Source organism: Pongo pygmaeus, chromosome 19, assembly GCF_028885625.2.
Source record: "Pongo pygmaeus isolate AG05252 chromosome 19, NHGRI_mPonPyg2-v2.0_pri, whole genome shotgun sequence".
Classification (NCBI taxonomy): domain Eukaryota; kingdom Metazoa; phylum Chordata; class Mammalia; order Primates; family Hominidae; genus Pongo; species Pongo pygmaeus.
The window spans coordinates 28140116-28166453 of record NC_072392.2 but is presented as its reverse complement, the minus strand read 5'-3'; the positions used below and the strand labels follow the sequence as shown (position 1 = coordinate 28166453).

Genomic DNA, 26338 nt, shown 5'->3' with positions numbered 1-26338 from the left:
ATATTTACGTTGTGAGGTGACTAAATCTAGCTAATTAGTATATGTATTACCTTATATTGTTATGAATTTTGTGGTAATTAACATCCAAAATATATAAGAAATTCAAACAACTCAATAGCAAGAAGGCAAATGAACTGATTAAAATATAAGCAAAAGATCTGAGCAGACATTTCTCAAAAGAAGACATACAAATGGCCAAGTAGGCATATGCAAAAAATGTTCAACATCACAATTATTATGGAAATGCAAACTACAGCTCCACTCTGCTGTCATCTCACACCTATTATAATGGTTATTATCAAAAATACAAGAATTAAACGTGTTGATCAGGGTGTGGAGACCAGGGAACCCTTGTACACTATTGGTGGGAATATATTCACTTCGTGTAAAAGTAATTACAGTTTTGCCATTACATTCAATGGCAAAAACTTCAATTACTTTTGCACTAACCTAATAAATTAGTACAGCCGCTATGTATTAAATATTAAGTTTTAGGCCGCTAAGTATTATGGTTCTCCAGAAATTTTAAAATTGAACTACTATATGATCCAGTGATCCCACTGCTGGGTATCTACCTATCCAAAGGATATAAAATCAGTATATGGAACAGATATCTGCACTCCCATGTTTATTGCAGTATTATTCACAGTAGTCATGATATGGAATCAACTTGTGTCCATCGACGGGGGAATGGATAGAGAAAATGTGGCATATACATACAATGAAATACATTCAGCCACAGAAAAGAAGGAAATTCTGTCATTTGTGAAAACGTGGATGAACCTGGAGAATATTATGATCTAGGCCAGAAAGACAATTATCACATAGTCTCATTTGTATGTGGAATCTCAAAAAGTTAAGAAGTAGAGAGTAAAATGTTTTTTTGCCAGCAGCTAGTGTGGTTGGGAATGGAGTTTGGTAGATGTTGGTCAAAGGATACACAACTATAGTCAGAGAGAAGGAGTAAAATTCAAGAGATCTATTGTGCAATGTGCTGACTATTGTTAGCAACTTAATGTATTTTTGAGAAATTCTGAGAGTGGATTAGTGTTCTAAACCAAAATGATAACTATGTGAGATGATGCTGGAAACTAATGGAAACATTTCTTTTTGTATGAAGACAGGACTGTGAACAAGGGTGATTGTAGCATTGTTGGTTGAAATGCAGATGAAGGCCATTGACTTCTTTCAGTGTTCTTCAAGAGCTTTGGAATGCAAGGAACCAACGTGGTATGGAGAAAAAAATGTTACATATAGTGTCAGAAAACTCAGATGATAAACTTAATAAATGCATGAATTTGGGAAGATAATTTACATCTCTCAGGATCAGTTACTTCATACCAAGGTTTATACGTGGGTTATTAGGAAGTCTGATTTAAATGATGTAAGTGAAATGTCTGAAACATAAGTTATTCTCAGTAATATTATAGTTATTTAACACAACCTTTTAATGGGCATATGGTGTTAATGATACATTAAATTATATTTTAATATTTCAAGAAAATACTTTCATAAAGGAGTTTCATTCTTGTTGAACAGGCTGGAGTGCAATGGCACGATCTCAGCTCACTGCAACCTCTGCCTCCCGGGTTCAAGCTATTCTCCTGCCTCAGCCTCCCGGGTAGCTGAGATTACAGGCATGCGCCACCATGCATGGCTAATTTTGTATTTTTAGTAGAGACGGCATTTTGCCATGTTGGCCAGGCTGGTTTTGAATTAGTGACTTCAGGTGATCCACCCACCTTGGCATCTCAAAGTGTTGGGATTACAGGCGTGAGCCACTGCAGCCAGCTGAAAATAATTTTATTACATTTAAAATACTAATAAAACTTATTTAATCTACATTTGCTTATGTTACAAAAATATGGTTGCAGTATGAATTCAGATGGTTTACACATTAAAATTACTAACCTCTATGGCTGAAAAAGTTACCTATAAATGTTCATCGCCTTTAATTGATATTCACTCATATATAAAATATATCACACTAATCAAATTGCAGATGTAGTAATAAAAAAGCAAAACTGTGCTATGAGTTTTGAACACCAATTTAATTTGACAGAACTTAAGTGACCAGAAAGAAAATAGAATTATTTGCAACTGCAGAAATTGCTGCTGGGTTAAAATTGACATTGAAAAAGCCCACCTTTTGACACCCCCCTCCCCCACATTGGCAACTGTTGGAATCAATTGTCATGCTCCCAAGGCAAATTATTGTCCATAACATCACAAAAAGTAATGAGAGCAAAAGGATTTCTGTAAGAACATGAGGCTTTCCTAAGCACTAAACTAACAAAGCTTGAACTTAGCCAAGAAATGGGAAGCTGCAGACACTGCACATCAGCAAAATGTCTTGGCAGAAGATGGACATGCAGAAGTGCAATCACTGACTTATTTATTTTCCACTCTAGGGGACACCAATATGAAAGTGACTAATATAGGATAATCATTCCCAGAACCAATTAAACATAGCATGCCATTTCTTGTGGAGAATATTTCATGCTCAGGGAAATTAAACCATTTTATTATGATTAAGTTTCCTTAGTCAAACATGCTTTAAATTTACATTCTCACACTGTTAACTAGATGGGTATGAATTTACTTTCCTATGGTGTACAGGTGATTTCTGGAGGGAAATAGATGAAGTGCTCACGTGGAATGGAACTAGAGTGTGGTTCTTTTTGTATTCTACTTTGCATTAACTGAAATATTTAGTGTATTGATCTCATTTCCCAAATGAATAAAATGGAGTTCAGAAAGCTTATGTGATTTGCAAATTGAGGCAGAGCTGATAACACACAGTGTTGTTTTGGCAGTGCAAGTTTCTGACTTCAAATCCGTTTAGACCACAGAGTTTTATCTATACAGCATAATTATGACCAGATCTAAGAAATCAAATTCTAAAACAATAGAGACTATATTTTGATGATGTTTTACTATATGATCAAGAACAATAAGTTAGGATACATTTAAATGACTTTAGTGTGTTTCATCGGTTCAATTTTTATGACTGCACTGTGAATTATAGGCATTTTAAACTTATTTTAATTGTATTTTCCAAATGTGAATTGGACAAATATTTGAAATTGTTGTATTCTCACCACAAAAAAGGTATGTAAGGCAATGCATATGTTCATTAGCTAGATTTAATCATTCCACAATATATATACTTTAAAATATCATATTGTACACGATATGTACAATGGTATCTACAAATTAAAAATGGAAATAATAATAATAAATTATGTCTTAGGCAAATATTCACTGATATTGGAAATAATATTTATGCATCTCATTGACTCAATTTATACTAAAGGCAAATAGCCATCTTCCTTAATAGTAGTTGTAGTATTTCCATAGCCATCTCTGTTTATCTCTGCAGTTTACTGTGGAGCAAATTTTCATACTTCAACACTAAGAGGAATACTTCAAAGGAAAATTGAGATATGAAAGTTGGTTGAAGGTTTTATGGGGAAAACTGGGTTATTTGTGGATAGATGGCATAGCACACAACCGTGTAGCAACTTATACTCAAGTACCATTCAAATATCTCCTCCTCACAAAATGTCTTCTGCTCCCTCGATTCCTTTCTTTAGGCATCTTCTGGTCTCTCATGGGAAGAATATATAATAATAAAGAGGGCTTGAGAGGAAAACAGACTAGTATTGGCTAATCCATTACATACTCTGGGTAAATTGTTTGAACCATATTCACACCCTGTTAATAAAACCTATCCCATATGGTTAAAATGGGTATTCAATAACATGTCTTTAATGTGTTTAGCACAACACCCAGCTAACTGTACCAATTGTGATAATGGTAACAAAGAAGTGGTCTGAAGCAAACAGAGAGGGAAAGCCCTTATTCCACTTCACATAATCTCCATCATTCTTGCCCCAAAGAGTATATAACATACAATATAATTAAAAATGAGTATAGGACATTTAAGATTTCCAGGCTTATCTTCTGACCAACTTGCCATTAAGTTCTTCTGCTGCAGATATTATAGACACTTTATAAAGTAAGCACTCAAAATCCTCGTCTCCCTGGTCGTCCTCATGTTTGTTTGCCACTGGCATCCTAGAGAATGAACTGGCCTTCTCAATAACACCTTTTTTTTTTTTGAGACGGAGTCTTGCTCTTTCGCCCAGGCCGGACTGCAGTGGCATAATCTCGGCTCACTGCAAGCTCTGCCTCCCGGGTTCACGCCATTCTCCTGCCTCAGCCTCCCGAGTAGCTGGGACTACAGGCGCCCGCCATGGCGCCCAGCTAATTTTTTTGGTATTTTTAGTGAAGACGGGGTTTCACCGTGTTAGCCAGGATGGTCTCGATCTCCTGACCTCGTGATCCGCCCGCCTCGGCCTCCCAAAGTGCTGGGATTACAGGCATGAGCCACCGCGCCCGGCCCTCAGTAACATTTTGACTTGATCTATCAAGGGGCTTTCGTCAGTGCTTCTGGACCGCAGCCGCCACCTACAGCCTCCACAGTGCCAGGCGTCCCTGAGCTGGCCTCACTCCAGTTCCTGAGCACCAAGGCCACAGAAGCTGAGGCCCCTGATGGAGGCGCCAAGGCCCTGGGGGTGGTTGCCCGAGTCCCGCGCCTGTCTCCTGAAAGGCCAAGGGTGGCCTGCATCTCGCTGATGGCTGTTCCCTGCACTGTTCAGCCCCTCCTGGGAAGCCAGTGGCAGCCCCTGCAGCATGCACTCAGCTGCTCCTGCCCCGCAGGTGGGGCTCACTTGCCTCCAGCCCCACTCCAGCTCCTGAGACTAGAAGGAGTCAGACGAGGAGGTGTGCAACCTCACCAAGGTGGTCCTAGCGGGGAGCTTCGCTCCAGCGCTCTTCCGGGGAGGCTGGCTCACTTCTGGGACAGTGGCCAACCAAGGCCTGCGACCACCTGCCGAGCCGGTGACCGACGCCGCCTGACCCTCCCTCGCCCGCCAGGGCCCAACTCCCGTTGGACGAATCCCTGCTGCACAGCGGGCTCTGGTACCTGCCGTGCCTCATTTAACGGGACGCCAGGGCCAGGCGCCTCTGGCCATGCTTTCAGCCCCAAGATTTCTACGGCTTGGATCCTGCTGTGCGAGCCGCTCAGTGAGATCTGCTGCTGGAGGGGTGGGCTGCATCTAGGAGGGGTTGATGGTGTCTCATCCCTGCAGTCCTATGGAAACAGGCTGTCTCAGAGAGGGGAGATGGGCAAGCCAGCTGTGGATACCCGGCTGGATGGCCTGGACGCAGCCCTCAGCAGCCTGGAGGAGAAGCTGGAGGGCTAGGTACCCACAGACGGGCTGGAAGCCTGGCCACTGTCACAGAAGTCAAGGAGTGTCCCCAAATCTCCCAGCCCCAGAAGCTGACCCTGAAGGGCTGAGGCCAGCACTGGGAGCTGTTCAAGCAAGACATGCAATCCTGCCATGAGAGCCAGGCCACGCCCCAGTGGACACCCACCCCACACCCTCAGCAGCTCAACCTCAAGGGCTGTGAGGGCATTTCTGGTGTTAGCATCTCTGGCTGCAAGTTCTGCATCCAACTCACCCGAGGCAAGCGACCCCCACCTGCGGGGCAGGAGCAGCCGGGTGCATGCTGCAGGGGCTGCCACTGGCTTCCCAGGAGGGGCTGCACCTTGCAGAGAACAGCCGCCAGCGAGATGCAGGCCTTCCAGCAGACAGGCACCGGGTTCGGCAACCACCCCCAGGGCAGTGGCGCCGTTGTCAGGGGCCTCAGCCTCTGTGGTCTTGGTACTCCCTCCACACCCTAACCCTGCACTTCCACAAAAGTTCAAGGCCAAGCAGCTCATCCCACGGATCCTGGAAGCCCCCAGAATGTGGCCTGGCTCTTGCCGACCAGGCCCAGTTGTGCCTCCATCAGGCCTGGCAATCCTTGCCTGACTTCGGCATCTACTACCTCATGGTCAGGCTCAAGAGCAGAAAAGATCCTGGGACTCGTCAACAATCAACAGTTCATATCGACTTAACCGTTGGTGATGTGGTGACCTGGCATTTCAGCGATATGTGGTACTGGGATGTCAAACTGGGATACCAGCAGGCGGTTATCAACATGGCCTTCAGCTGTGTGTCTCCCATCTGTCCAGTTATGCACAACCACATCAGGGGCTACATTTTCCTGTTGATCCAGAGTGGGCCCCTGGGGAGGAGCTGGATGAGGGGATCTCTTCCTGCAGCTCAGGGGTGGAGGCCTTCTAAGGGTTGTCTGACTGTGCCCGTCCTGCTCATCCTCTGTGGCTAGGCTCCCAAGCCCACACCCACTGGGTCTGGCTGCCCCACACCTGCTCCAGGCAGTCACTGAGCTGGGCATGTTTACCTGGTGCCACTGGCTTTGTGCAGGCCAGGGACCTGGCTGAGCCAGACTCTGCCATCATCCAGGCTAGGGACAGGGGTCCTGAGCTCATAAGGTGCCGGCTTCCCTTGTCCAAGAGGCTGAGGCCAACACCCCTGACCTCTCTGTGGTCCCTGAACACACAAAGAAGTCCAACTCTAACTGTGGGATGATGAGTCCTGGTTTCAAACTGAAGTTTATGTCTTCTTACTTTTAAAGACTAGTAATCACTGTAATTCCCCAAGAAGATAAGGTGTCATGAATGTATTTTTTAACTGTCGTAGACTTATTGAAGTGAGTTTTGCAGTTCTAGTAATCCACAGAACACATTTAAAAAAATTGAATAATCTACCTTTGTTTCAGTGTCAGGTACTGATCTTGGTAAGGCATTGGAAAGTAAACATGATGTAAAAAATCGCTGGTCTTATATAATTTATATTCTAGCAGGTAAAAGAAACAAACTGTGTATTAGTAAAATATACAGTGCATCAGGTGGTTCTAAGGAGGAAAAGAAAGCAGGGCAGAAAAATGAAGTGCTTAGAAAAACTTTTAGTAATACCATTAAGGTAGGCACCACTTTGAGGAAACATTTGAGCAAAATGATGAACACGGTAAATATTCATTAGGAAAAAATGGAATTTTTGTAAAATGAGAGATGATGTAGGTGAAGAATTTGACAGTTATGGATATATTAATTTTGGGATTTCCATTAAGTAGTTAATTGGAGATGTTAAGTAAGCATTTAAATATATAAATCTGAAACTCAGGGGAGAATTCTGGCCTGGATATAAAATGTTGAAAATCATTGCTATATTGTTCTTTTGGGCATGTTCAGCTGCATGGGTGCTGGCAAGGATTAGACACACAGACAGTTGCATTTAACGAAGGTTGTAATTTTGGCAGTAGAGTTGAATATATCAAGGGAAAGAAATGAATTGAAGTTGCATAAGCTCTAGAAATTTCAAGTTGATAATTAACTTCAATTTGTTTGAGGTAGATGGGAAGCAAAGGGATTATGGATAGTAAAAAGTTGATAGAAACAGTAGATCATTGTTTCTTTGAAGCTCACACTTTGTTTCTAGATATATTGTTTTATGGCCAAATGGAGATATTAGCATAAAAATAGAATGGTTTTTATTAAATAACATTAAATGGAAAGATGTATTTGGAGTTGTCACTTTATATAAAAAATTTGAAGAGACATAGGAGTTATAGTGATTTACATCTTTATAAGGTATTTTTAAAGAGAGATTTGAGGAATGATGAAGGTTAAATGATTAACACAAAAACTAAGATTAAATGACCTGGGCATGGTGACCCATGCCTGTAATCCCAACATTTTGGGAGGCTGAGGTGGGTGGATCGCTTGACCCCAGGAGTTTGAGACCAACCTGAGTAACAGAGTGAGACCCTGTCTCTACAAAAAATACAAAAATTAGCCAAGTGTTGTTGCATGCACTTGTAGTCCCAGCTACTGAGGAGGCTGAGTTGGGAGAAATGCTTGAGTCTGGGAGGTTGAGGCTGCAATGAACTATGATTGCACTACTGCACTCCAGCGTGTGTAACAGACTGAGATCCTGTGAAAGAAAAGAAAAGAAGATGAGAGAAGGGAGAAAAGGGGAGGAGAGGGGAGGGAGAGAAGAGAGAAGAAGAGAAGAGAACGAAGAGAAGAGAGAGAAGAGAAGGGAAAGAAAAAGGAAAAAGGGAGAGAGAAGAAAGGAGAAAGGGGAAGAGAGAAAATAAACAACAATAACAACAACAAAAATGACAATCAAATCAAACAACACATAGATTTACTGAAGCATAAAGAAAGACCTGAGTCTATAGACCAACAGGTTGGAGCTCCAGATGACAGTGCTGAGAAAAAAAATCCCCATGGAATCACATGCTAAAGAATATGTGTTTGATTAGGAACTCCAGAGAAGGGGTAGAAGCCAATAATGAAATGGAAAGAGTAACAAGGGAAGAAAAAGGAAATTAATAACTGGAGTGATCAATAACCAGAGGAAAAAAACCCACAAGGTAAACCAATAAATGTAAAATAAGCCAAAAGAAATAAAATCAACTACAGTAGATCAATTATTTAATGAAATGTGAACACATGAATTCCCATTGAAAGACAAAGGTCAGCTTGGGTTTAAAAATACAGTGATAACTGGGCAATATGGTGAGATCCCCATCTCTCCAAAAGAAAAAAAAATACAAAAAATTAGCTGGGTGTAATGGTGCATGCCTGTAGTCCCAGCTACTGTAGAGGCTGAGGTGGGGGGATCACCTCAAACTAGAAGGCCAATGCTGAAGTAAGCTGTGATGGTGCCACTGCACTCCAGCCAGGGCAACAGAACAAGACATTGTCTCTATCAACACCATCACCAACAAAAAACCCCAGTGATGTATATATACAAGAAAAACACTTAAACAATGATAATGGTGGAAAATAAAAGAATGCCAAGAGATACCAGGAAAGCACAAAAGCTAAAGTAAAATCAAGAGCGGCCATAATAATAATAGAGGGGTGGAATTTAAGGTTAAGCACTGAAATGGGATAAAGAGGGACACCGTGTAATGATAGGCACAATTTGTAATGAGAGAACACTCAAAATCTGCATGCTCCCCACAGCATCACAGTAAATATAAAAAGCAAAAACTAGTAAAAGAAGAGATTTATAGAGAAAATTTGAGTGGAAGGCTAAATCTCTGTTAGAACTAGAGTAAAAGCCTCCTCCCTCAAAGGATACAAAAGAAGTGAAAGTTTGAATAACCAAAAACTTGATTTGGTATATATGGGACCTTATATCCCTTAAATAGAAAATATACATTTTTTCTATATCTATGAAAATCTGAGAAAAATCATTTGTTTGGCCACAAAGAAATTCATAATAAATTTTAAAAGTGGAGACTTTACACATTTGGAGAAAATGAATGCTTTCCTAGTAAAATATAAAGTGCCCCTAATGAACTAAACAATGAGTAGAAACTTAATTACCATTGATGAGAAAAAAATCTGCCACTGAAAAAAGCACCAGGTCCAGACGGTTTCATGAGAAGGAACTGTAGAAACCTTTAGAATTCACCTCTGTCAACATCTTCCTCCTCTGGGAAGCACTCCTGGATTTCCCTCTTGCTGACAAGATCCTGGGAGAGTGGCTTCTCCATCATGTCCCTGACACAGCTCCTTGAAGATGTACCATATCATATCATAACCATATGATATCATATCTGCATACCACATCCTAACTGGATTTGATGGCCATTCTGTCCTGGACAATAAGCTTCCTGAGTGTAGGAATCACACTTTTTTATTGGTTCCTAGTGCCTGGTACAGCAGCTGACACTGGCTGACTAGGTGAATATGGTAAGTGAAAAAGCAGAATGCACAATCATCAGTACTCTGTGATGCCCCTATGGGAACTCCCCAAGACACACACATAGGAAGGAGAATAAATGAAAAGAAACCAAAATGCTAACAGTAATTAGATTGAGATTTCCCCCATTATCCAAATATTTGTGATGGAGTTAAACAATTTTTATAGGGGTGAATAGTAATTTATACAACCACCTGGGCCAAGGAGTAGAAAAGGAGGAGGAAGGCTCAGAGGATCTTCAGGCAGGCCCTTCTGCTACCTCGGCTTCCTTTCTCCAGCCAGGTGGTCCAGCCCCCAGGCAGACATGAAGGCCTTGACAGGGGCCTCTGCCCCACCACCTTCATGCCTCATAGGGGACCTCTAGCTAGGAGAAGGTGATGAAACAGGGTGGGCACCCATTGGGAGCCTAAGCTGGAGAGAAGGGTCCCGTGGGTCTTACCTGGCCCAGGCAGCAGCTCTGGAAATTCTATCAACACTAGATTCCTTCAAACAGAGCCTCCTAAATTTTAGCAAGAGCTCCTATGCCCTTCAGCCCCAGGGCCTTAGTCCTGTCAGCCCCATCTTCCCCTCAATATAAACCAACAGCCACTGTCCCCTCACTCCGTGGCCCAGATCCAGCTCTGAGTCTCCCTGGCATTCGGGCATGGAGCCCCAACTGCATTCCTGGTGATCAGCTACCCCTGGTCATGACCAAGGTCTTTCCTATGCCCCAGAGCCTGGCACTGACCATCCATCTAGGCTGGCATTCCAGACTAATGCCCACCCTCCCTCTACTGGACACAGTCAGCTCTAGGAAGGGCAGAGAAAATCCATCTAGAATGAGGGCAACTGCTGTGGCTGGGGAAAGATGCGACAGGGCAGATGAGCTTGTCCTGGTCCATCTCAGGCCCCTGCAGGCTGCAGGGAGCCAGGGACTAAGAGGTGAATAAGAGGTGTAGCCTTCAGGGAGATCCCCAGAGGACCATGGCACCTGAAAGGAAGGGAGGGGTGGATGGAGAGAGCTCTTGGTGGACAGGAATGTGAAGTGAAGATGGAGGGAGACCCAAGAACCTGCTCTCTCAGAGGTCAGACACTAGACAGGCAGCGGGGCTTCTGGGTCAGCCTGGGTCAGCAGGTGAGTCTGGGGAGGGAAAGGTTGGGCCAGGCGTAATCCAGCTGAACCACCCCAGGGAGGCTTCTCCAGCTTGGGGGTGGGGGAGTTGCTGTAGGAGGAAGTACAGGCAAGGGGACTCACTGGAGTCCCCTCAACCTGGCTTCAGCTTCCTGCTGATACCAGCTTCCCTTTCAAAAGGCCCCCAGCTGGCCCTGGAGTAGAACAGATGGGTCTGTCCTGAAGCCAGTTTCTTTCTCTCAATCACAGCGACTTTGGGCTGCCCTTGGAGTTTGACCTAGGAAGTGGGTGCAGGGCCTGGATCCAGACAGGAGGGGTCACCGGATGGGTTACAGGATGGGGGAAGGGGAGGTCCAGGTGGAAGTTCAGGAGGGAGGGGAGAGAGTGAGGAAACTGCTGCGGCCCTCTCCTGGTCCTTCATGGGTGAGGGCTCACTCACAGTTCCCACAAGAGGAGGAGGAACAAGGGCTCCCAGCTCCTTCCAGTCCGGGCTGCCAGCTCAGATGTGGGGCCTCCAGAGCTGCTTGTACAAGAAGTTGCAGCAGCCAGGCTCCACCATCCTGGGCTTTCCCCTATTGAGGTGGGAATGATGACTGCACCCTGAAATCCCCGAGTCAGGACCACAGCAGTGGGGAGGAGGCTCAGAGGCCCCTTTATTCCACAGGCTTTTGCCTGGCTTCCCTGGGATTCCTGAGTGGCCTCCTTTGAGGGAGGGGAAGAGTTGTCCCTGCTTACCTTCCCCTTGCCACCCTCTCTCTCCTTCAAGAGAGCTTGCTTTCTGCCCTCTCCTAGGCAGCCAGGGAACAGGAGACATCCCTCTCCTGGGACATCAAATTCTCCAACTACACCCTCAGCTGCAGATGGCAAGGTCACAATTTGGAATTCCTGTCTCCTTCCTTCCTTCCCATGCCCACAACAGGGCTGGGCACACAGAGGATGCTCAGAAGAATGAGCACGTGCTTGCCTTTGGCTTGCATTCTTCTTGCCGAGTTGAACAGCGTGGTCAACCCTGAAGGCCACCTGGCTGAAACTGAACCCGGTGGCCTGGGTGGGTTTTATGGGCAGGAGACCTGGAACTGTCCTGGACACAGCCATTTCCTGGCAGCGTGACCTTCGGCCAGTCACTAAACCTCTCTGAACATCTGTTTGTACTCAAGGCAAATGGAGGTGCCTATGTCTGCCTTCCAACTTGTTAGAAGCTTAACCCTGGGTTCAAGCCTTTGAGTAAGAGGCCACAGTACTCTTAGCCCCTTTGGGACTGTGTCTTATCATATTTTATGTCCCCTGTGTCCAACACAGTGACCGGTACATACCAAGTACTCAATATGTGAAATTAGAGTGCATGGTGAATGACAAGACTGTGCCATACATGGCAGGAGCTCCTCTCTTCTAGGGGTCTGTGGGCTTGCCCAGTAGCCTGCCCTAAGCCATGAGCCGATGCCCAACAGACAGGTGTCCCCACACACTCCCCAATTACCCTGTGTCACTGCCACCCTCACATCATTGCCCCCTCTGTTCTGCTCCACCTCTCCTTTCTTACGAGATCCCTTCTCAGCAATGATCTCCTGCCCATCCACCTAAACTTGGGGATATTTCCATCTATGACCCTACACCCCGTCTATCCACACCATCTCTCTCCCCTTCTGCCTGTTGTCTACACTCTCGATCCGCATCCTCACCTTCACTCCTGACCCACTGTCCTCTGCCTTCAGCAACACCCTTGACCAGCTGGCCTTCTGGTGGCCACATTGGATAGGTGTACTATGGCCTTTATCTAACTTGACCTTTCTGTAGCCCCCTTCTTCTGGACACTTCTTGCCCTTTGGGCCAGCACTCTTGTGCTTCTCCTCCTTGATCTGTGCCTGCTGCTTCCTCTCAGGCTTCTCTTTTCCTCCCTTTGTCTGGCATCTACCTTCAGGCAGGCCCAGTGTTTCCTCCATCCTACTCTTCCTCAAGTCATCTCCCCTCAGTAAATAGCACCACTGTCTGCCCATGAGTGCAAACTGGGAAGCTAGAACTTGGTCTGATTTCCCATAGATGCCCCTTCACCACCAGACCCTGCCTACTCTACTTCTCAAAACCTCCAGTCATTGCCACGTGCCCATGGTACCACCAAGGACCTTAGCCGTTCTTGCAGCCCTGGCCATGGGGAATTTTTTTTCTCAATCCCACTCCCTTCTCTGCTAAAAGCCTTACAATGGCCAGAGGATGGCATGCACATTCCTGGCAAGGGCCCATGAGACCATGCCCAGATGGGCACTAGCCACTTGCAACTCCCTACTCCACTCTTGAACCCGACCCACATGTCCTCTCCTGCTGGCCTCCCATCTAAGAGGGTGAGACCCCCAGGACCATGGCTGTGTCTTAGTTCTCTCTAGATGTAAAAGCTTACCCGGGTCTTGGCAGGTGTTCAATTAGTTCATGCCTAATGATTAGGTGAATGGACCTGGAGGATCATGCTGGGGAAAGGGGATAGAGAGGGCCAGCTTTTCCTGAACCCTCTGAGGAGATAACAGGCAGGCTCACCTTTCAGGCTATTCCTTCCCAAAATGCTGCTGGAAAATATAAGATCAGGGGTGGAGGTGCAACTAACTCCCGACACTGGACTTTCTTGGGGAGGGAGTGTCAGAGAGGCCCACAGCTGACTCCTGAATAAAACACAGTCACAGGGACTGTGGTATTATTGTACTCATCACATAGTCGGGGTGAGGGTGTGGGAAACAGGACCGGAGATGCTGAATGACTTGTGGAGGTCACATAGTAAATTAGGGACACAATTGGGCTCAGGGAGCAGCCTCTTTGGCCAATGTCCTAGTTCCTTCCTGCAAAAGTCCCTGGCCCCATCACCTGCACCCCTCCCGCACAGGCCACTGCAACCATGAACCTGCTGGGAGACAGAGGAAAGATGGGCAGAGGCACTATCCAACAGGCACCCTGGTACTGGGATGATGTCTTCTCAGAAGATGCTGGGACCTGGGATGCCGCGTTCATCTTAGGGCCTGGGCCCTGGGATGTTGGCCCTTGGGCAGACCTGCAGAGCACTGGCTCATAGGTAAAGGGCTGCCACTCCTCCACCCTCCTCAACACACACCCTGTGCACTCTGTCTGAGCCAGACCCTGGGCCAGAAATGAGGTTCAAAGGGCATGGCCATTTCCCAACCTCCAGGGACACATTTCAGAGGGGCAGACACTCCCACCATCACCAGGACAGAGAATGTGGAGAGGCCTGGAAGTCTGCCACCACGAGCCAGTGCAGGAAACAGAGGGGTGCCAGGACAAGAGCACTGGCATCCAGCCACCCATCCCAGAGATGCTGCCTGGCCGACTGGCAGGGGCTCAAGACAGGGACCCGCTTAGTCCCCATGCCCTCCTGCCAGTTGCTGTTTTCCAGCCTGGTCACAAGGTGACGGGCTGCCTCTGCAGGAGCCTGAGTGAAGGTGGCACAGACCTGGAGGGAAGCAGACCAAGGCCTACCCAGAGAGTCTGGGTAGACCACCTGCTGCTGCCAAGCACATCCAAGTCTCCCCTTGCATAAGGCTCACAGCAACCCTAATTGTGTATTGTGCTTACATATAGGGATGTTGGGCCTGGAGGAATTAAGTGGCTGTCAGCAGCTGGCAGGTGACCCAGTGGAGTCAAATTCACGTTTTCCTAGTCTCAAAACCTGAACTCTGCATTATAATGAGAAGGGTGGATGGAAGACCTATTAGCAGGCTCAGGGGAACGGTGCCTCCTTCCTCTGGGCATCCAGGACTCAGGCCTGGCACATGGCAGGCATCAATGTTCATTGTAATGACATCAACTACAAAGAAAGAAATCAAAGGCACCCAAGGTTCAGAGGTAATCTGTCCACCCCACTCCCTTTGGGCGAAAGAACAAGCCAAGACCCTGAGAAAGGAAGTGAAAGCCAGGAAAACAGGAGGCCAGTGCAGAGGCCACATTCCACCCGGCATCCATCCATCCCAATCTCAAGTGGAATGAAAGCCCAAATCGGGAGCTGACCAGAATGACCCAAGTTTGCACTCCAGCTGTTCCCTGCACGTTGGAGTGCTCCCAACTGGGCACCGGGCTATGTGTGGACTGCCTTTGTAATGAAGGGAATGCGAGGATGGACATGGAAGCACCTTCTGTGTCATCTGTCTGCATCTTTTTTGCAGGTGAAGGTGCAGGACCCCATCCACACCTCACCAGATTGTATCCTCTCCCCTACCTGACCTTATTGCTGCTCACACTCTCCATCCCTAAATGTAATCCCGATACAAGGGAGGAGTGCCCCCTCACGATGGGAAGCACCTGCTTGGCTGGAAACCCAATCCGAGGTAAATTCAAGGAGCTCTGTGAACAGGACTGCTAGGGTCTGGCTCTGGGTTGGCCACAGGATAATGAAGCACTGGGAGTTGTCTGTTCTTGGGTGTAGTGTGGTCCTTTTCTTTCTAGAAGGTTGGCTCCTTTGCAGGGGGAGGTGACTTAAACCCCGGCGGGTCTCAGCCAGCCTCCCAATTCATCGCGGATTCAGGAACCACGGAAACACAAAGGACATGGGGTCCCACAGCCCACACAAAGCCACACAGATAGGCTACCAAAAGGTGGGGGAAAAAAATCTGTAGTGCGTTAGCCACATTCATTTAAGCCGACTCCACTTACAGGCGCGCACACACACAGGCACACACACACGCACACACATACACAAAGTCACACACACACGCAGACATCCAACACTTGCAACACTCCCTCAGAAACACACAGCCCGGCAGCTTCTGAGGCTGGGTGGTTCTGAAGGAAGCCCCACGTGGGAGACAGCAACCCCGTGGAAAACAGGGGGCTATACCTAGAAATCAAAGTGGGGCAAGTTTCAAAAAGACTCACCCTTACAACGACTAGGCAGGCCGGAGGCATCCTGCAGATCCTTTAGGATCCTTAGAGATTTCGTGGTTTAGTCCTGGGGCTCTGCCTTACGTTTCTTCAGGCTCGTTCACATCTGCCCTCTCCTAGGATCGTCGGACTATCCTGTGGATCCCACGGAGAAGACAGGCGAGAGTCCACCGCCTTCGCACCTCCACGGTGGTCTCCTTCCCAGGTAAGCCGCACAGATTTGTCGTTAGGCAACAGTGGCATTCATTGTGATGCTAGCCAGAGCTCACAGCTCAGGCCTGGGGCCCTGAAACTAGCGCATGCGCATTAGCGAGGCAGGCCGGAGCACCGGACTGTCAGAGCTGTCAGCCTGCCCAAGCAGAAGAAAATGGTACAGGCAGAGCCGGCCTGGTATCGGGAAAAAGGCTGCTTGACATAACCCACTGCGGGACCCTAAAAGTCTTGACCTTAGGGACCCATCGGGTCGTCTCCGTTGTCGGGTCCCGCTGGACGAGGAGGCGTTTCAAGAGTGTGAGTTGGTCGCTGGAAACTGCTCTTCTGACACCCTTCCTGAAAGAGGCTGTTTGCAGGAATCAGGTCCCATGGGGATTGGAATATAGTCTGGTGAGTTGTTGAGGGGTCTTTGGGTGATGGAATCTAAACTGAGACCCCAGAGGCAGGTGTCAGCAAAAGATGGCCGGGCCCTTGGCCTCACTGCGTTACTTCATCCCGGGCCTCGCAGAGGATCTCTAGGAAAGGCAGAAACCATGACAAATGCAAGTCCAAGGTGGAGCAGTGTTCTCACACCTCGAACTGGCCTCTCATGGCTGCAGATGAGGTTGAGACATTGTCTCAGAAGTTGTCTGTGGTGATTGAAAGCCTGAAAAGGGTGCCCAGCAGTGCTGTTGACGGGCACTGTTGACTCTCCATGAAAGCCAACAAAAATCAAGGCTCGCCTGAGAGAGCGAGCTGACTTGTGCTGGAGTCCAAGCAATGTTCAAAGATTCCTGTCAGAAAACCCAAAACGCTCCTGCAAAGTGCAAACAACCTCAGCCCCAAAAGGAGACCACGACCCACAACCTGGAGGGCAGCCTGCCTACCTGAAGTCCCTTTAGCTGCCTGAAATCCCTGGCAGCCAAAAGATTTATGGCGAGAGGCAGTCCCATCTAGCAACAGCCCAATGAAAGAACCTCTCCACAATGAGAAAGGACGTGCCGATGAAATGAAACAGAGCCTAGATTATCAGGCAAAAGCCAGCCATGGCTGCCTGCTACTCATCCTATAGTAATCATGCAGCCCTTCAATAGAAGTGGGAGAACGAGAATTTCCTTGTTGGCAAATGTAATGGGAATTTATGGTTGTAAAAGTATAACAGCTGCCAGTCATTAAAACGTGACAGCGTTTAGAAGAAAACACTCATGTAATGGATTCCCATGAGGATCGTCCTCTGTGAAGTGGGAAACATTTAGTGTGTAAGACGTTGAGCCAGCCCCAGGAAACCCTAGGCCGACAAGGAACACGGAAGTCAGCAAAAGAAGAGGCAAGTGCGGTGGCCACATCCCACCCAGAATCAACCCATCGCACTTCCATTTGGCTCTAGGTATGAAAGCCCCCAAATCGGGAGTTTGCCAGGATGGCCTCAGTTTGCACTCCAAATGTTCCCTGCACCTTGGAGTACTCCTACCTGAACACCAGGCCATGGGTGTACTGTTTGTGCAATTAAGGTATTGAGGGGATGCAGTTGGAAGCACCTTCATCTGTCTTCATCTTTCTTTGCAGGTAAAGGTGTGGGACCTCATCCACCCCACAACAGATTGTGTTCTCTCCCCTATCTGACCATATTGCTGCTCACACTCTCTGTCCCTGAATGAAATCTGAAGATGATGGAGGAGTGCCCCCTCACGACGGGAAGTACCTGCTAGGCTGGGAACGGAATTCGATGTAAATTCAAGGGGCCCCGCGGACAGAACTGCTAGTGTCTTTCCCTGACTTGGAAGCAAGACAGTAAAACACTGGGAGATGTCCTTTCTTGGGTGTGGTGTGTTCCTGTTCTTTCTAGAAACACGGCTTTTTTTTTTTTTTTTTGCAGTGGAGGTGATTTTGACCCAGGCCGGTCTCAGCCAGACTCCCAATTCACTGCGGATTCATGATCCACAGAAAGATAAAGAACACCGAGCCGCGCAGACCAAGCAGAGCCACACAGACAGGACAACAAAAGGTTGGGAGACTTAAAAAAAAGAAGCGCTGCAGTGCATTAGCCACATTCCTTTAAGTCGACTACACTTACAGGCACACACACACACACACACACACACACAGCCACACACACACGCAGACTTCCAACACTCATAACACCCCCACAGAACACACAGACCGGTAGCTTCTGAGGCTGCATGTTTCTGAAGGAAGCCCCACCTAAGACAGAGCAACCCTGAGGAACACAGGTGGGCTGTATCTAAAAATCACAGTGGGGCAAGTTTCAAAAAGACTCACCCCTACAACGACTAGACAGGCCTGAGACATCCTGCAGATCCTTTTGGATCCTTAGGGATTTCGCGGTTTATTCCTGGGGCTCTGCTTGACGTTTCTTCAGGCTGGCTCACGTCTACCCTCTCCTAGGATCATGGGACTATCCCGTGGATCCCATAGAGAAGATAGGCGAGAGTCCACCACCTAGGCACCCTCCACAAAGGTCTCTGTCTCCGCCAAGCTGCAGGGATTTGTCGCTAGGTGACGGTGGCATTCACTGTGACGCTAGCCAGAATTTACAGCTCAGGTCTGGTGCCCTGAGACTAGCGCATGCTCATTAGCGAGGCAGTCTCGGGCGCCCAGATGTCAGAGCTGTCAGCCTGCTTAAGCAGAGGAAAATGGTACAGGCAGAGCTGGCCTGGTATCAGGAAAAAGGCTGCCTATGATAACCCAGTGCAGGACCCTACAAGTCTCGACCTTAGGGCCCCCTCGGGCCGTCTCCGTGGTCGGGTCCCACGGGAGAAGGAGGCATTTCGAGAGTGTGAGTTGGTCTCTGGAAACTGCTTTTCTGACTCCCTTCCCGAAAGAGGCTGCGTTCAGGAATCGGGTCCCATGGGGATTGGAATATAGTCTGGTGAGCTGTTGAGGGGTCTTTGGGTGATGAACTCATACCTGAGACCCCAGAGGAGGGTGTCAGCGAAAGATGGCCGGGCCTTTGATCTCATTGCCTCCCTTCATCCTGGGCCTCGCAGGGGCTCTCTGGGAAAGGCAGGAACTATGGCAAAGGCAAGTCCAAGGTGTAGCAGTGTTCTCACACCTTGAACTGGCCTCTCACAGGTGCAGAGGAGGTTGAGACATTGTCTCAGAGGCCGTCTGTGGCGACTGCAAGCAGGAAAAGGGTGTCCAGCAGTGCTGTTGAGGGGCACTGTTGATCCCCCATTAAAACAAAGGAAAATCAAGGTTCGCATGAGAGAACCAGCTGACTTGTGCTGGAGTCCAAGCAACATTCAAGGATTCCTGTCAGAGGACCCAAAAGTCTCCTGCAAAGTGCAAACAACCTCAGGCACCACAACGAGATCATAATACACAACCTGGAGCACAGCCTGCCTACTCGAAGTCCCTTTGATCCCTGAAATCCCCAGCAGCCAATAGAACTGTGGCGGGAGGCAGTCCCACCCAGCAACAGCCCAATGAAACAGCCTCTCCGCTATGAGAAAGGAAGTGCAGGTGAAATGAAACAGAGCCTAGATTACCAGGCAAAAGCCAGCCACGGCTGCCTGCTTTCCATCCTATAGGAATCATGCAGCCCTCCAATAGGAGTAGGAGAACAAGAGTTTCCTTTTTGGAGGATATGGTGACAATGCTTTGTGATGTGTGGATTTATTATATAGAGTTAAACCTTTGTTTTGATTCGGAAGGTTGGATACGCTCTTTTGAAATGTCCCCTCATTTGGAATGTCCCCTCATAGATTTGTACAATCTTTTGAAATGTCCCCTCATTTGAAATGTCCCCTCATAATTTTGTACTATCTATGAGGGAACATTTCAAAATTTTTTGAGGCATATAGTGAAAAACTGAATATCCTGGGATAAAAACTACAAAGAAGCTATGTATGAAAATGCTTTCTGATGTCTGATCTCATCTCAGAGTTAAACCTTTCCTGAGATTCAGCAGGTCTGAAACACTTTCTTTCTAGAATCTATGAAGGGACATTTTTGAGAAAATTGAGGCCTATAGTAAAAAACTGATTATCTTGTGATAAAAACTAGAAACAAGACTTCAGTGAAATGATTTGTGACTTCTTGATTCATCTTATGAAGCTAAATCTTTGTTTTGATTCAGCAGTTTTAAAGACTTTTTTTGTAGAATCTGTGAAGGGACATTTGGCGGCCCTTTGATACCCATTGAGAAAAACAGAATATCCCCTGATAAAAACTTCATGCAAGCTATCTGTCAAAAGGCTTTAGAATGTGTGCATTTATCTCACAGAGTTAATCTTTGTCTTGATTCAGCAGGTTGGACGCACGTTTTTTGCAGAACCTAAGAAGAGACATTTCAAAGCACATTGAGGCCTATAGTGAAAAACCGAAAATCCCGTGATAAAAACTACAAACAAGCTATCTGTGAAAATGCTTTCTGACGTGTGAAATTATGTCACACACTTAAAGATTTGTTTTAATTCAGTAGTTTGGAAACACTCTTTTTGTAGGATCTACGAGGGGACATTTCAGAGCCCATGCAGTCCTATAGTGAAATAACGAATATCCCATGGTAAAAACTAGAAACAAGCTATCTGTGAAAATGCTTTAGGATTTGTGGGCTCATCTCAAAGAGTTAAACCTTTGTTTTGATTCAGCAGGTTGGAAACACTCCTTTTGTAGAATCTACGAATAAACTTTGTGGAACCCATTGAGGCATATAGTGAAAAACAAAATATTCTGCGATAAAAACTAAAAGCTTGCTATCTGTGAATATGCTTTGTGACGTTTGGATTCATCTTACAAAGGTAAAACTTTCTTTTGATTGAATAAGTTAAAAACACTCATTTTGTAGAATCTGCAAAGGAAAGTTTCAGAGCCCATTGAAGCCTATACTAAAAAACCAAATATTTCACGATATAAAGTAGAAACAAGCAATCAGTGAAAACACTTTGCTGTGTGTGAATTCATCTCACAGAGTTAAACTTTTTTTTTTTTTTTTTTAGTAGGTTGGAAAAACTCTTTCTGTAGAATCTGCGAAGGGACATTTTAAAGCCCATTGAGGCGTATAGTGAAAAACTGTATATCCTGTGATAGAAATTAGAAACAAGCTATCAGTGAAAATGTTTTGCAACGTGTGGATCTATCTCACAGAGTTAAACCTTTGTTTTGTTTCAACAGGTTGCAAACACTTTAATTGTGGAAACTATGAAGAGCCTTTTCGTAGCTCATTAAGGCCTATAGTGAAAAATTGATTATCCCACGATAAAAACTAGAAACCCTATTTGTAAAAATGCTTTGCAATGTGTAGATTCATCTCACAGAGTGAAACTTTTGTTTTCACTCAGCAGGTTGGAAACTCGTTTTTCGTAGAATTTCAGAAAAGTTATTTGGAAGCCCATTGAGGCCTATAGTGAAAAACTGAATATTTGCAATAAAAAACTAAAAGGAAGCTTTTTGTGAAAATGCTTTGTGATCTGTGGATTCATCTCACAGTGTTAAACCTTTCTTCTGATTCAGCAGATTGTTAACACTTTTTTTTGTAGAATCTAGGAAAACACGTTTTGGAGCTCATTGAGGCCTATAGTGAAAAACAGAATATCTCGTGATAAAAACTAGAAGCAAGTGATCTGTGAGAACACTTTGTGATATTTGGATTTATCTGATAGAGTTAAACCTTTGCTGTGATTCTGCAAGTTGGATACACTCTTTTTGTACAGTCTACGAAGGTACATAGACCCTTGAGAAGTATAGTGAAAAAACAAACGTTCATCAACAAAAACTAAAAAGAAACTATGTCTGAAAATGCTTTGCAATGTGTGATTTCATCTCACAGAGCTAAACCTCTCTTTTATTCAGCAGATTGTGAACACTTGTTTTATAGAATATACAAAGGGACATTTCACACCCATTGATGCCTATAGTAATAAACCAAATATTTTGTGATAGAAACAATAAAAAATCTATCTCTGAATATGCTTTGCCATGTGTGGATTCATCTCACAGAGTTAAACCTTTGTTACTATTCAGCAGGTTGGAAACAATTTTTTTGGAGAATCTAAGAAGGGACATTTTGGAGGTCATTGAGACCTGTAGTGAAAAACCGAATATCCCGTGGTAAAAACTAGAAACAAGCCATCTGTGAAAATGTTTTACATTGTGTGGATTCATCTCGCAGAGTTAAACCTTTTTTCTGATTCAGCAGATTGAAAACTTTCCTTTTGTAGATTCAACAAAGAAACATTTCAGAGCCCATTGACAAACCGAACATCACACAATAAAAACTAAAAACAAGCTATCTGTGAAAATATCTTGCAATGTGTGGATTTATCTCACAGAATTACACCTTTGTTTTGATTCAGCTCTTTGGATACACTCTTTTTCTACAATCTACAAAAAGAGTTTTAGAAGCCTGTTGAAGCCTACAGAGAAAAGCTGAATGTCCCACTGTAACAATAACAAATAACTATGTCTGAAAATTATTTGCGATGTGTGATTCCATCTCACAGAGTTACACCTTTTTGTGATTCAGCACATTGATGAACAACCCATTATCCCATGATAAAAACTAGAAACAGGCTCTAAGTAAAAATTTTTTGCAATGTGTGGATTCATCTCATAGATTGAATCCTTTGTCTTGATTCAGCAGATTGGAAAATATCTTTTTGTAAAATCTATGAAGGGATATTTTGAAGCCTATTGAGGCCCATAGTGAAACACTGATTATCCTGCAATAAAAAGTAGAAACAATCTATCTTTGAAAATGCTTTGCAATATGTGGATTCATCTCACAGAGTTAAACCTTTGTATTTATTCGACAGGTTAAAAAATACTTTTTTAAATAGAATATACAAAGGACATTTCATACCCATTGATGCCTATAGTAAAAAACTGAATATTTTGCAATAAAAATAATAAAAATTCTATCTCTGAAAATGCTTTACAATGTGTGGATTCATCTCACAGAGTTAAATCTTTGTTTTAATTAAGCAGGTTGGAAACAGTCTCTTTGTAGAATCTAAGAAAGGACATTTTGGAGCCCATTAGGGCCAATAGTGAAAAACCAAATATCCCACAATAAAAACTAGAAAAAACCTACCTGTGAAAATGCTTTGTGATGTTTGGATTCATCTGATAGAGTTAAACCTTTGTATTTATCCAGCACATTGGAAACAGTCTTTTTGTACCATCTCTGTGGGACATTTCAGAGGCCATTGAGGCCTACAGTGAAAAATCGAATATCCCACTAAAGAAACTAGAAACAACCTATCAGTAAAAATTCTTTGCCATGTGTATATTTATCTCACAGAGTTAATCCTTTGTCTTGATTCAGCAGGTTGGAAACACTCTTCTTGTAGAATCTGCAAGGGTACATTTTGGAGCCAATTTTGGTCTATAGTGAAAAACCAAATATCCTGCAATAAAAACTAGAAACAAGCTATCTTTGAAATTGCTTTGTGATGTGTCAATACTTCTCACAGAGTTAAACATTTGTTTTGATTTACCAGGTTGGAAACACTCTTTTTATAGAATCTATGAAGGGACATGTTAGAGTCCATTAAGGCCAAGAGTAAAACACTGAATATCCCACGATAAAAACTAGAAACTATGAAAACGCTTTGAGATGTGTGAATTCATCTCAAAAAGATAAACCTTTGTTTTGATTCAGCAGGACGGAATCACTCTTTTTGTCCCTTTGTCTACAGAGGGACATTTCAGAACCCATTGAAGCCTACAGTGAAAAACTAAATATCCCACAATAAAAACTAGAAACAAGCTGTCTGTGAAAATGCTTTGTGATGTGCAAATTCATCTCATAGAGTTAAACCTTACTTTTAATTCAGAAGGTTGGAAACACTTTTTTTTGTAGAATCTAAGAGACATTTCAAAGCCCATTGAGTCCTATGGTAAATAACCAAATATTCCCTGATAAAAACTAGAATCAAGCTATCTGTGAAAATGCTTTGCAATGTGTGGATTTTTCTTACTGAGTTAAGCCCTCATTCTGATTCCATAGTCTGGAAACACTAATTTTGTAGACTGTATGAGAGGACATTTTGGAGCCCCTTGAGGCCAATTCTGAAAAACTGAATATATCTTGATAAAAACTATAAAGAAGCTATCTCTGAAAATGCTTTATGATGTGTGATTTCATCTCACAGAGTTAAATTTTTCTTCTGATTCGGCAGTTTGTAAACGCTTTTCTTGTAGAATCTATGAGGTGATATTTCAGAGCCCAGTGAGTGTGACAATAAATAAATGAATATCCCTTGACAAAAACTACAAACAAGCTATCTGTGAAAACACACTGAGATGTGTGAATTCATCTCACAGAGTTTAAACGTTGTTTTGATTCAAAAGGTTGGAAACACTTTTTTTGTAAAATCAACCAAAAAATATTTCTGAGCCTGTTGAGGCCTATAGTGAAAAACCAATATGCCATGATAAAGTCTAGAAACAAGCTGCCTGTGAATTATCTTTGAAATGTTTGGACTTATTCCACAGAGGTAAACTCTTTTTTGTTTTTGATTCAGCAGGTTGTAAACTGCTGTATAATCTATGAGGAGACATTTTGGAGCCCATTAGGTCCTATAGTGAAAAACCAAATATCTTTTGATAAAAACTAGAAACAAACTAACTGTGAAAATGTTTGTGATATGTGGCTTTATCTCAGAGTTAAACCTATGTTTATATACAGCAGGTTGGCAACACTCTGTTAGTAGAATCTAAAAGAAGAAATTTCTGAGTCCTTTGAGGCCTATCATGTAAAAGCAAATACCCCCAATAAAAACTGAAAAAACATTATCTGTGAAAATGCTTTAAGATTTGTGGATTCATCTCACAAAATTAAACCTCTGTTTTGATTCAGAAGGTTGGAAACACTGTTTTTGTAGCATCTACAGAAGTAAATTTCGGAGCTCATAGTGGCCTATACTAAAAAAAACAGATATCCCATGATAAAAACTAGAAACAAGCTGTGTGTGAAAATGTTTTGTAATGTGTGGATTCATGTCACAGAGTTAAATTATTCTTTTCATTTAGCAGGTTGGAAACACTGTTTTTGTAGCATCTATGAAGGGACATTTCAGAGCTTATTGAGGCCTATAGTGAAAAACCGAACATGCCACGATAAAATCTAGAACAAGATCTCTGTAAAAATGTTCTGCAATATGTGATTTCATCTCACAGATTTTAATTTTTGTTTTGACTCACCAGGTTGGAAACACTCTTTTTGTAGAATCTATGAAGGTACATTTCTCAGTCAGCTGAGGACTATAGTGAAAGGCTGAATATCCTGTGATAAAAACCAGAAAGAAGTTATCTGTGAAAATTCTTTGCAATTTGTGGATTTATCTCATGATGTTAAACTTTTCTTTTGATTCAGCAGTTTGGAAACTCTCCTTTTTTACAATCGACTAGGAGTTATTTCAAAGCCCATTGAGGCTTGTCATGAAAAACCTAATATCCTGCTATAAAAACAATAAAGAAATTATCTCTGAAAATGCTTTGCAATGCGTAATTTTACCTCACAGAGTTAAACCTTTCTTTTGATTCAGCAGGTTAAAAACACTCTTTGGCCGGGCACGGTGGCTCATGCCTGTAATCCCAGCACTTTGGGAGGCCGAGGCAGGTGGATCACGAGGTCAAGAGATCAAGACCATCCTGGCCAACATGGCGAAATCCTGTCTCTACTAAATATACAAAAAATTAGCCAGGCATGGTGGCAGGCACCTGTAGTCCCAGCTACTCAGGAGGCTGAGGCAGGAGAATGGCATGAACCCGGGAGGTGGAGCTTGTAGAATACATGATAGGACATTTCAGAGCAAACTGAGGCATATAGTGATAAACCAAATATACTGTGATAAAAACTAGAAACAAGGTATCTGTAAAAATGCTTTGTGATGTGTAGATTCATCCTACACAGTTAAAACTTTGTTTTACATCAGCACTTTGAAAACACCCTGCCTGTACATTCTACAAGGGGACAATTTGGAGCCCATTTTGGCATGTAGTGAAAAATCAATATCCCACAATAAAAACTATAAACATCTATCTGTGAAAATGTTTGTGATGTGTGGATTTATCTCAAAGAGTTAAAACTTTATTTTGATTCAGCAGGTTGGAAACACTTTTTTTGGTAGAATCTAAGCAGGGACATTTTGGAGCCATTTGAGGCCTACAGTGAAAACGGAATATCTCGCAATAAAAACTAGAAGCAATGTATCTGTGAAAATGCTTTGTGATGTGTGGATTCATCTCACAGAGTTAAACCTTTCTTCTGATTCAGCAGGTTGGAAATATTGATTTTATAGAATCTATGAAACAATATTTCAGAGTCCATTGAGGTCTACAGCAAAAAATCCAATGTCTCACAATAAAGACTAGAAAAAAGCTATCTATGAAAATGATTTGTGACGTGTGGATTCATCTCACAGAGTTAAACTTTGGTTTTGATTCAGTAGTTTTGAAACACTTTTTTTTGTAAAATCTATGAAGGAACATTTTGGAGCCC

General features: G+C 44.2%; 1 protein-coding gene across 3 annotated transcripts in view; it reads right to left on the bottom strand.

Moving 5' to 3' along the window:
• LOC129017160 (uncharacterized) overlaps positions 1-18371 on the bottom strand; it is a 34174-nt gene extending 15803 nt beyond the window's left edge. For 2 of the 3 annotated variants that reach the window (XR_008495017.2, XM_054457371.2), the window contains exons 1-2: positions 18151-18369; positions 15673-16406 (exon numbers count right to left, since the gene is read on the bottom strand). The gene's annotated coding sequence lies outside the window, so the exon portion shown is untranslated. Of the gene's footprint in view, positions 1-15672; positions 16407-18150 lie in introns of all 3 variants that reach the window. The other variant, XR_008495019.2, reaches the window with a different exon arrangement.
• Positions 18372-26338: the final 7967 nt, after the last annotated feature.